At 43.8% G+C, this 10,297-nt stretch overlaps 1 protein-coding gene across 9 annotated transcripts in view; it reads right to left on the bottom strand.

Annotated features, from left to right (window-relative positions):
- UBE3A (ubiquitin protein ligase E3A) overlaps window positions 1-8,372 on the bottom strand; it is a 63,441-nt gene extending 55,069 nt beyond the window's left edge. For 4 of the 9 annotated variants that reach the window (XR_010071765.1, XM_063339937.1, XM_063339968.1 and 1 more), the window contains exon 1: window positions 7,859-8,228. The gene's annotated coding sequence lies outside the window, so the exon portion shown is untranslated. Of the gene's footprint in view, window positions 1-3,859; window positions 3,968-7,858; window positions 8,229-8,322 lie in introns of those variants that run through there. The other 5 variants (XM_063339957.1, XM_063339946.1, XM_063339983.1 and 2 more) reach the window with 4 other exon arrangements.
- Window positions 8,373-10,297: the final 1,925 nt, after the last annotated feature.

Raw genomic sequence — 10,297 nt, forward strand, 5'->3', positions numbered from 1 at the left:
TAAAAAATTGGTACTTGTAATAAAAAATAAAAAAAACGCCAAACCACAAACACCAAGTCACAGATAGAACCCCATCTCGTCCTGGCTGCTGGAGTTTGATAAGCTTTTCTATAAATGGTTCATTTTCAGGGAAGCCATAATTAAACAAGGGACACATGACTAAAACATACTCCAAACATTTTCAACAAACACCTAAAAGCACAACCAATGTAGTTAGGTATATAACTAAAGAAATCTAGTAATTACTTTCCAGAAAGTTACTCACTTGGCACAGAGTATCACATTTTCAGTACTGTGAAGATTTAATACTTAGTTTCTTGGTTCTAAAACTCTACTAACAACAAACAAATCCAATGCAGCTGATTTAGGCTGATCTCCAATATAGATCATAGTTCCCACCAAGGAAACCCTGATCTGATTACCTTAAGAGTACATTCAGGTTTGTCTTAAAAGATGTCAAACCATAGAGAACCTGTCCCCATTCTTTATCAGATACGTGAAATGGGGTGATCCTGGACTGACAAAGTCATGCCAGTAAAGCTCTACAGCACTAACAGTTTGTGTACAATTTTTTGTATTTAAAGAAAAAAAAAAGTTAAATAGGGCATCCTACCTGTTTCATGAAACAAGACTGCTATTTCAACACACAATTACGATAATTATGTGGATTTATGTACAGTTAGGATTAATGAGTTAATGTTATGCAACTGTGTCAATAAAACTTTACCACCATTCAGAAGAAAAAAAAGAATAATTGTATCTGAACAATATAAGACAGTAAGTGATGATCTTCCTGTTTGGAGGTGGCGCTTCCGCTCCGTACCAATAGCAGAAATCCAGAATATCTCTCTTATATTCTATTAGAGAATAATTCTTCATTCACCGTGATGCCATTAGGCAAACTCAGTTAAAAGTATTCTGACAAATCTGACCAATATTTTCACACCTTGTATCACAGGGCTTCCAGCTTAACTGCCAATGTATGTATTTGTTCATCTAAACACAGTGCAGCGTCACCTATATAAAATTCACTCACTCTCCTCTAAGGTACAAAAGAGCCAACAGAGTATGAGCAGAGTACGAAGTACAGCATGAAAAAGTATCAAAAATATATCTATCAGGGATCTTATGATTATTGCCCATCAAAAAGAAAAAAGAAAACAAAGGTTCCAAATACAACTGAAGCTATGTAGTTTAAGACAGTACAATTTACAGAAGAAATAAGACCATAGTGGAGGAGATGGGGACAAGGGATTTGCTTAGTAACATGTCACTAGCAGCAGAAGAGCAAGTAATTCCAATAGCACAAAACCGAAGCTCCTGGACTTCTAGTTCTTCCATCTCCCCCCATCAGCTACCAAGGCAGAGTAGGAGTTCAGCAGTCTAGTAAAAGAAAAAATTGCTCAAAGGCTACATGGATGACAACAAAATGAAATATGGAATCTGTAATGCTTGTCTAAAAGGAATGAAAGTAATTCCATGAAGTCAGATGTGCTTCAACATCCACCTTTAGTATACTTATTAATTAGCATTAAGCCACATCTGCCTAAAAAAATGCGAGTGACAAACGTGACTAAAAGCATTGCTAACACTATTGCTTCCACTCAACATAAAGAAATCTTGATCTGTCACATGACCAGAACCAAAAGAGCTGCTTTTTTACAACTGCCATACATTTTCAATACGAAAAACAGACTTCAAGGCACACCGAATGATATTAACGAAGATGGTAAGATACTGAATTAATTAAACTGTAGTGTATGGAATCACAAAATATTTAAGAAATTAATTATAAATTATGAAAAATAGTTTGCAACTCTCATGTCTGGCCTGACGAAAGACATTGTGAAGTCACCTCTATCAGGTGCTTAAAGGACGTTTTCCACTTTTTTTGGGGCAATAACTATCACGAGACAGAAGCAGAATAAAAAATTCTGTCAGTGCTACCCTAATGAAAATGGTAGGTGTTTTACCTAGTATTATAGATTATCTCACACAATTTCAAATATGTAAGTTCAAATAAAAATAGTTTTCTTCCACGACTGACATCCTTAATATAACATTAATCAAAAAAAACCCCAAGTATTCACAAACTTCCTTCTTTCAATAAGACATCCAGGTCATAAGAACCATGCAAACAGAGTATTTATCACCACCTTAAAACTTAAAGAGCTCAACCTTTGCAACCAAGAAATACCAGTACTTCACAAAAGTGACATGCTCTCTTAAGAGCTCCTGTGTTCTTGAACTCTCATGAGACTTGCAGGTTGTGTGGACTATAAGTATGTATTCCTCTGGTGCACAATAGGCGAGTTTTGCTACAACAGCTGAAATATATCTAAGTGCTGCTACTGCAGCCAGTTGTACGCTAGTATACCTTGGACTTTCTAAAAATAAAATAGGGTGTATATACACATATTAAACCACAATATTAATTACTAAGACTTTGGACATGAGATGTCACTATGAAATAAAAAATAATCATTATCTGAATAAGGCTATAGAAATAAGAAAGATGAAAAAATTGCATTGGAAATAGAAATTCTGAAGAAGTGATAGACCTCTTCAGCATTACCTAGCTTTGTAGAAGTTTTTGATACCTTTTAAGAAAACCAAAAATACCATACTGTAAAATGAAAATATTTTAAATGTTAAAGGAGTCAGCTGAAACACATGACTAACCACAATGCCAAAGAAAAACTTGACTACAACTACTGTAGCATTTCCTGAAGTATTTTGACCTGCAGCCCATTTTAGAAGTTCAGCTCCTTTAAGAGCTACTTCACCACCCTCTAACATCCCAAGCCTGCTGAACTGCAGCTGCTCCAACCTGGGTCCCACAGAGCATACCAGAGCAGGAGTACACAAGTAGTGCCAGAGCCTGGCTGCCTGGACAAGTCTGGCATCTCTCAGCACCACACAAGCTTGGCAACACATTACAGATAGCTCTTGTGCCTCCCCTGCACACAGCTCCCAAAGGCAAGGGAAAAGGGATGTTTATTTGTCATTCTAACCTCCTCATTTCACCAATTCCTTTGGTGTAACCATTATCAAGGAAGTATCAACAAGTCCAAAAAGGGGTTCATCAAAGTAAGGAAGAGTGTGGTCTCCTCTATGAAGCAGAGACGAAGAACTAGCTTCACCCCTAGAACTCTAGCTTGGTCAAGACAGCAGAAGTCCTGACACAGTCCTCACAGAACACTAGAATGAAAAGTAAACGATGCGGACTAATTGTTAACAGAAAATTATGCAACAACCACCAAACCCAAATGCAGGTTCTGTAATTTTCTGCTTGTGATCCCACTGGTTGATGCAAAGCCCACCAAGGCCAAATTTCCATCGGGTTTCAAACTGGGATACTGTACCTTTAGAGTTTTTGAGACACTTAAATTTTGAGTTATTTAGTTACTTAGACCACCGCTTTGAAATTATGGCATAGAAGGATTAAACATGAAAAAAAGCAGCACTCTCCATATCAAGCAGAGAACTGGTACATTAGTTTAAGTTTGTGCCAAAACATTGCTGCTATAATTCAACTCTGGTACAGTCCCACTGTTGACACACTACACAAGGCAAGCACGATTCTCAAAGGTAAAGTGTGTGAATATAGAGCATGTTTTTGAAGCTACGTGGACGGATGCAAACAGTAACGCTTTTTGATGAAAAGCCTCGAACAGCTACATACTGTGAATATCCTTTTCAAGGCTTTTACAAAAAAAAAAAAAAAACCAAAACAAAACAAGCCAAAAAAAGGAGTCCAAACCTCTGCTTCACTAGCTAGAAGTTTCTCTTAAAACACATATACCTCTGCTCTATGGAAATGCAAGTTGCTTCAGAAGAAGCAGGTGAGCCCTCTTACCTAAGACAGTGAAGTGAGGGTCCAGAGGGAAGCCACCCATTTAGTTCCACTCAGCGGAACAACTGCAGCTTCTCCTAATTCTTCACCACCCTGTAAAACATGGGCAAAGAACCATGCAGTATGGTAACGGGAAGAGTATCGGTAAAGACTGACTTCCGCCCCCTTCCTCCATTCAGCAGTTTGCATAATACAGGGAAGCAGGCTCAACCTATTAAAAGTAAGAAGTAGTTAATGCTTCCTTTAAGAGATTCATTCGTAAGAGTATTTGTGAGACAGAACACTACAGTAATATTTAATTTATAATGTAATTTTGCAACCAGCAGGTTATTTTGTCGTCAATAAGTTCTGTCACTCCTAGCCACAAGAAGGTGGAACTACTCAAAAATAGCAATTTAAACTGCTACTTGTTCATGTGTTACATTGCTAAGCATGAATCCTGGATCTCAATGTTATTTATCTTTTTTTATATTTCTCATATGAGGTTATTTTCCTGAAGAAATGTCTCACCAACTGGTATAGCTACTGAAGTGTTTCTTCATTACAAAGTATTACCTTTACACTGTATTTGCTGACTTTCTGCTAACGAACCAGATACATTACACACATTACTATTCATATGAATTAGCTTTTTTCCAAACTTTCATTCATGGACAATACAGCCTTACGAGGCTGTCAGGCACTGCCTGTAAATACAGGAAATCAACGCAATAAATGTTAAGGTCAAAGCATTTAAGGTGACTAAAGTAACTTCAAGCATGCAATTTGCTCATTGCTGTTGTCTCTGAGAACCAACTAGTTAGCAAAGCTTACAGCACTCTCCTGGGGAGGAGAGGGGACATTATTTTTTAAAAAAGTAAATCTCATATTCTAAATTATTTGTTACAGACCCCTCTTCTTCCACGTCCAAATCAGAATTTGATCAATGACAGAAAATCTTTCAACACTGCTTCTCTATAAAACTCATAACTACCTTAAATATGCTGGATACTTCAGAAAAAGTGTAAAACATACCTCCTTTGTTTAAAAATCACTATCAATTCATTAACTAAAGTAAAGCAAAGACCTGGCTTACAGTATCAGAAATTAAGATTGACACTGGAAATGAGATACATGCCTACATACTTTAGGAATTCTCTCCTCTTGTCCCTTAATTGTATATTCTATTTTTAAGAATTAGTGGCTTTTACCTTCAGGTATATGAATAACTGGTGTGGGGAGGAAGGAAGATATTTCCTGCGGTTTTTTTTTTTTTAAAAAAAAAAAAAAGATGAATTCTCTCTGGGCATTCACTAAGTAAACTGAAACCAAAAGTTGCAAAGGCAAAAAAAAAAAATCTTTCCTATGGGAAAAACTAAGATGATGCGTATTTACAAAAATGTAAACACTAAATTTGTTCCGTGATAAGCGGCATATCATGTACTACACTAATTATTGTTTATACAAAACTTTATATGCTTAAACATGTTCACAATTAAACATACTTATGACTATTAAAACTTGACTTAAAGATATTTTCCCCTTTAGTTATGGATTTGGTCAAGTGGAACCTGTGAATTCATGGAGAACTAGTGAAGAACACATCAACAAAGAACACCTTCATAATGAAATACACATGATTTTCCACTGGGGTACATGTCATATTTCCAAAGCGGCTTTTCTCCTACAAAAAGTGAAGTTAAATGAAAAGAAAGATAATCTGTTTATTTTCTCAAGTCCACGAGAACAGGAACAAACTCAAGGTGCTCTAACAAAGACTAACAAACTGAGAACATCACTAGATGTATTTAAAAAATACACACAGTTTTAAAGTCCATTCAGAAAAGAATCAACTTTTGCATATGGCTTTAAGCAGCAGCAGTAATTAAAAAAAAAGACTAAAAGTTTTGTTTGCTATTTAAAATAGGATAAAATCCACACAATGCTAGAGTTTTGAAGAGGACTGGACTAAAAGATCTAGGCTCTGAAAAAGTTAAACATCTCTGCTTTTTCAAGCCTCCCTTCCTTCAAACAGGTTTTTTTTTTTTTTTTTCACAGTCACACAATCATAACCCTAAAACCCCGCAAAGAAATCAAACCATTTATTTTGCCGTCTAACTTGGTGCTTTTATTTCTAAGTTCTTGGGAGATACTCAGGATACTCCAGTGAGGCAAAATAGCAAACAACTCTGGTAAATGGAAAAAGAACTTGTTAATCCCAGTATGAAAGATGCCACATTAAATAGCAAACATTTAGAGTGGAGTGGAAGGTATTCATACAAGAGAGATGAAATATCTGTAATATTGCATGGAAATAATTTCAATTAAAGGTATTTTTCACCCCTATAAACCTAAGTAGTGGTCTAGCTCTTCTTCCAAGGTTGTCTGTATTGAACTGACAGAACATTACTGTTACAAAGAGTAGTCATAAGCACTGCAAACTGCATCCGTTTTAAAAGACAAATGTATGTGAGGAAAACTATGAAATACCCACAGCAATCTGGTAATGCACATATTTTCAATTCAGCACACTCACTGAACACTGAGTTTCACAGTATTTTCAAATTTTAAAAAAAGTACCTTTAACTGTTTACAAAATAAAAGGGCACAAAGCATTTAGTGCCATCACACAAACCAATCAGCTTGTTAAAACTGTAAAGCCCATTTTCCAGCAGTTTGCATTCTTATCAAGAGGTATCTCTCACCATCTCCGTTATTCTCCCACCCAGTCATAGATGTCTAACAATGGAGTTAAACTTACTTCTCCCTTAGCACGGAATCTCTCTCTAACTGGATGCTATTTGCATGAATTAGGAACTTAATCTTATCTTTTAGACCTCTCCCTTTCAAATCAGTCAAAAAAAAAATAAAACTGACAATACAAACACATAGGTTTTACTTCCTTAGGAAATCAAAGCTAAAATCAGGTGCAATTTCACACTGAGCAACTTTTCAGTAGACATGCAAGAGACACAGTAAAACTAATCTGACAAGTTGATTCTCACAGAGCCTCAGGTTTGCACAGCCTCCTACCGAGGTAGGGAAGTTTCCATACAGACACAGAAGGACCAACTCTGAAGTGATGCGCAAGACAGTCTTTGTCTCAGAATTAGAACATCACTTACACAGAAAGAAAAATAAACACGTATTTCCATTAACCAGACAAAAAAAGCATAACTACAAGCCCATAGATTACAGGTTCTTGCCACTTAAAGGAGAGTTGTGGAACATGTTTTGTTTCCTAAGCACTAGTAACTTCTGAATGACCATGTCATGTCATCTTAGGCATCCAGTTTACAAATTGACTGTGAACCATAAGAACCCATAGCGTTCCTTTGAAAGAAATACTGGGGGTACACTGAAAAACTGAAACCCAGCAAGTCCTGTAGTCAGGAGTGACAGATGACACTGACAGGCAGGGCAGCCTGTTCACAGGTGAGCAGATCCAACTCTCCGGACTGGACAGAAGGTAACAGGAGCCAGCGAACATGCCTAATTCGTTAAGCAGGCCTTGCACACTAGTTATGCCCCCTCGCAGTACTTCACGTACTCCCACCTCCCCGACTGCCACAGCCGGCCATACCGAAGGCACCCAGGCGCTCCCTGCCACCAGCAGCAGCCCCGGGCAGAGGGCACCGCCGCTGCGCCGAGCCCAGCCGGCAAACTGAGGCGGGGGCAGGCTGGGTTCACCCAAGGTCGCCCAGTAAGCCCGGTCTCCCCGGGGGGGCGGGGGGCGGGCTGAAGCCCGGAGCCGCCCGGCCTTCCCGCTTCTGGGGAGGGACGGGGCGGCCCCGCACCCATGTGCCCGACGGCGAGGGAGGGAGACGACCACCGAGGCCACGCACCCCGGCTGCCGGCGCCTCCCGCCCGCCTTTCCCACCCCAGGCCAGGGATCTGCCGGGCGACGGGAAGCGGGCAAGGGCCGCCTCCCGGCCCCCTCCCCTTGAGGGCCGGCGTCAGGCGGGCGCCATCCCCCCCCTCCCGGCTCTCCCCCGGGCCGGGCGCTGCGCAGCGCCTACCGACCTGGGCGCCGCGGCCTGCTGCTCCCGGTCACTCCCGCCGCCGCCGCCTGGGCTCATGCGGGGGCCGCGCCGCGCTCGGGGCCGGGCCGCAGGCGAGGATGAGGAGGCGCCGCTGCTGCTGCCGGTGGAGCCGCCGGGGCGGAGAGAGACAGGGCCGCGGCCTGGCGGGGCGGGGAAGGGAGAGGCGAGCGGCCTTGGCGAGGCCGGCGGGGCGGGAGGGCGGGCCGGGCCCGCGGGTGGCGCCTCCTCTCGCCGAACTCGTTCGCTCTCAGCCCGAGCCCCACGCCACCATCTTGGGAGCAACGCGGATATCGGCGCGGCGCAGGCTCGGAGGACTGGCGGCGGGCGGGGGTGGGCAGGAAGGAGGACCCACTGTGTCCCGGCGTGCAACGCGGGCGGGAAGGGAGGGGGGGGGTGCGTCGGGAGGGGGGCGGGCGGATGAGGCGGCAGCGCCGCGCTACCCACCGCGCGAAACCATAGAGTTCCCGGGGCCGATTCCTTCCTGCCTCTTTCACCCGCGGCGCCCGGCGGAAGGGCGGAGAGGCGGCGCCTACGCGCCCGCAGGCGTGAGGCGGGCGCCGCCATCTTGGAAGAGGGCAGCGGGGCCGAGGGGAGCTCCCCTCCCTATGGCGCGGCGCTCCGCCGGGAGGTGACGCGGCGGGGGTGGGGGGGCTGGGGGGCGGAGCTCCGAGTCGCGCGTGCGCGGGGTGGGGGGGGGTAGGGGGAGGTGAGCCCCCCGGGCGGGGTCGGCGGGAGCGGGTAGGGGTGTGTATGCACACGCGTACGGGCACATATGTGCGCGTGTATGTAGGGGGGCACAGGCACGTGAACGCGTGTATGGAGACGTACGCGAGGCGCGTACGTGTATTTAAACGTAAATATTTTTTTTTTGGGGGGGGGGGGGGGGGGGGAAGGGGAGTTTTGAGGGAGTTTTGAGGGAGTTTTAAAAACAGCAGTAAAATTTGCGTGCCGGCGTCAGAAGCGGGCGGACCAAATAATTTCCGAATTGGGCAACGCGAGGGAAAAATCGACTTTCTGGGATGTTGGCTCGTTTTAGGTATTAAAAATGTGGAGCTGCGACCATGGCGGGGGGGGGCGGGGAGAGGACTAAGTGGAGAAAAAAGGAAAGCAGATCTGAGTCTTTTTTACATTATCCCAAACCACAACATCCCTCAATAAAGGGAATTAAATAGAGGTGATTCGACCCTGGCAGAGAGTATATATATATTTTTTTTAAAGTATAATCGAGAAGCATGAGTTCTTAAATGTTAGGATAAGCTGTTAAAACCATAAACGTAAATCCTCAAAAGCGTGATACTGAAGCCAAGTATTTGTTCCGGGCCAGGAAATGAGTGTTTTAAGATCTTTTTAAGAAGAGATGGATACGTTACAGCTTTTAGCACAATTTTGGAAGACCTACAGGGTAATAATGGCTGGTGAGACCAGTGGGCTCAAACCACATCGTCATAAATCAGCGCGGAGAGGCCGGGGACTCATGAGGAACATGGTGGGCAGGTGTGTCGTGGAAATGTTAAGGCTAAACAAAGGGCTCTCCTGACTGCAGTGTGGTCTGAGAGCTGGGTGCGTGGTGGCGCTCAGATGGACGTCGCTCTTCATCTAAAAATAGTCGCCGAAGGGAACACTGACTTCTGCGCCTGGAGGCTCACTCCCATGCAGCAGCGAAACCCGCCAGCTCGGATGTATTAAAATTTCGGACCCAGGACAAGGTTTATTGTGCCATGAGCTTCCCTGTCACTTCAGAAGTAATGAGAAAACTGGGTCTGGAAGATGCACCTTCTCGCTGCTTTTCCCTTGCTCTCTTGCAGAGCCTGCGTGTCCAGTCCCTATTCTTGCTTGACTATAAGGATGCTATGGGGAAGCATGTCACAGGCTGAAGTCCGAGTAAGCGATGTCTTCTCCTCTTCCCCTGCCTACAGAGCCAGGCTTCTCATCACAGAGTTGCTCAGGCTGGTCAGGCGTGTTTGGTTTTGATAAATCCATGCTGGCTGTTCCCAGTCACCTTCCTGCTCTGAGTCTGGCAAAAACCTCACAGAGTTTTAGGTGAAGCTGGTAGGCCATAAGTTGCTGAGATCCTCCTTGCCTCCAGCCCCTGGAGACCTCCCACGAATACCACAGTCATTCAGAGATGACAGAAGGTGGCCTCACAATGACATTGGCCAGCTTTCAGTCTGCTTAGTTGCTTCCCATCTGATCCCATGAGCTTACATATGTCCAGTTTCTCGAAACAGTCCCAAACTTCATCCTCTTCTGTGAGCAGCACCTTTTTCCCCCAAGCTTTGCTGCTACCCATAGGGATCTGGGAGCACCAAGAGCCCACCTGGCCAGTAGCGACAGCACTGGCATAGTCTTCTCCATGTCCTGTGCCACTAGGTGCTCTGCACCATTAAGCAGCAACGCCACAGTTTCCTTAGTCCTTTTG

The sequence above is a fragment of the Chroicocephalus ridibundus genome, chromosome 1, assembly GCF_963924245.1.
Source record: "Chroicocephalus ridibundus chromosome 1, bChrRid1.1, whole genome shotgun sequence".
NCBI lineage: Eukaryota > Metazoa > Chordata > Aves > Charadriiformes > Laridae > Chroicocephalus > Chroicocephalus ridibundus.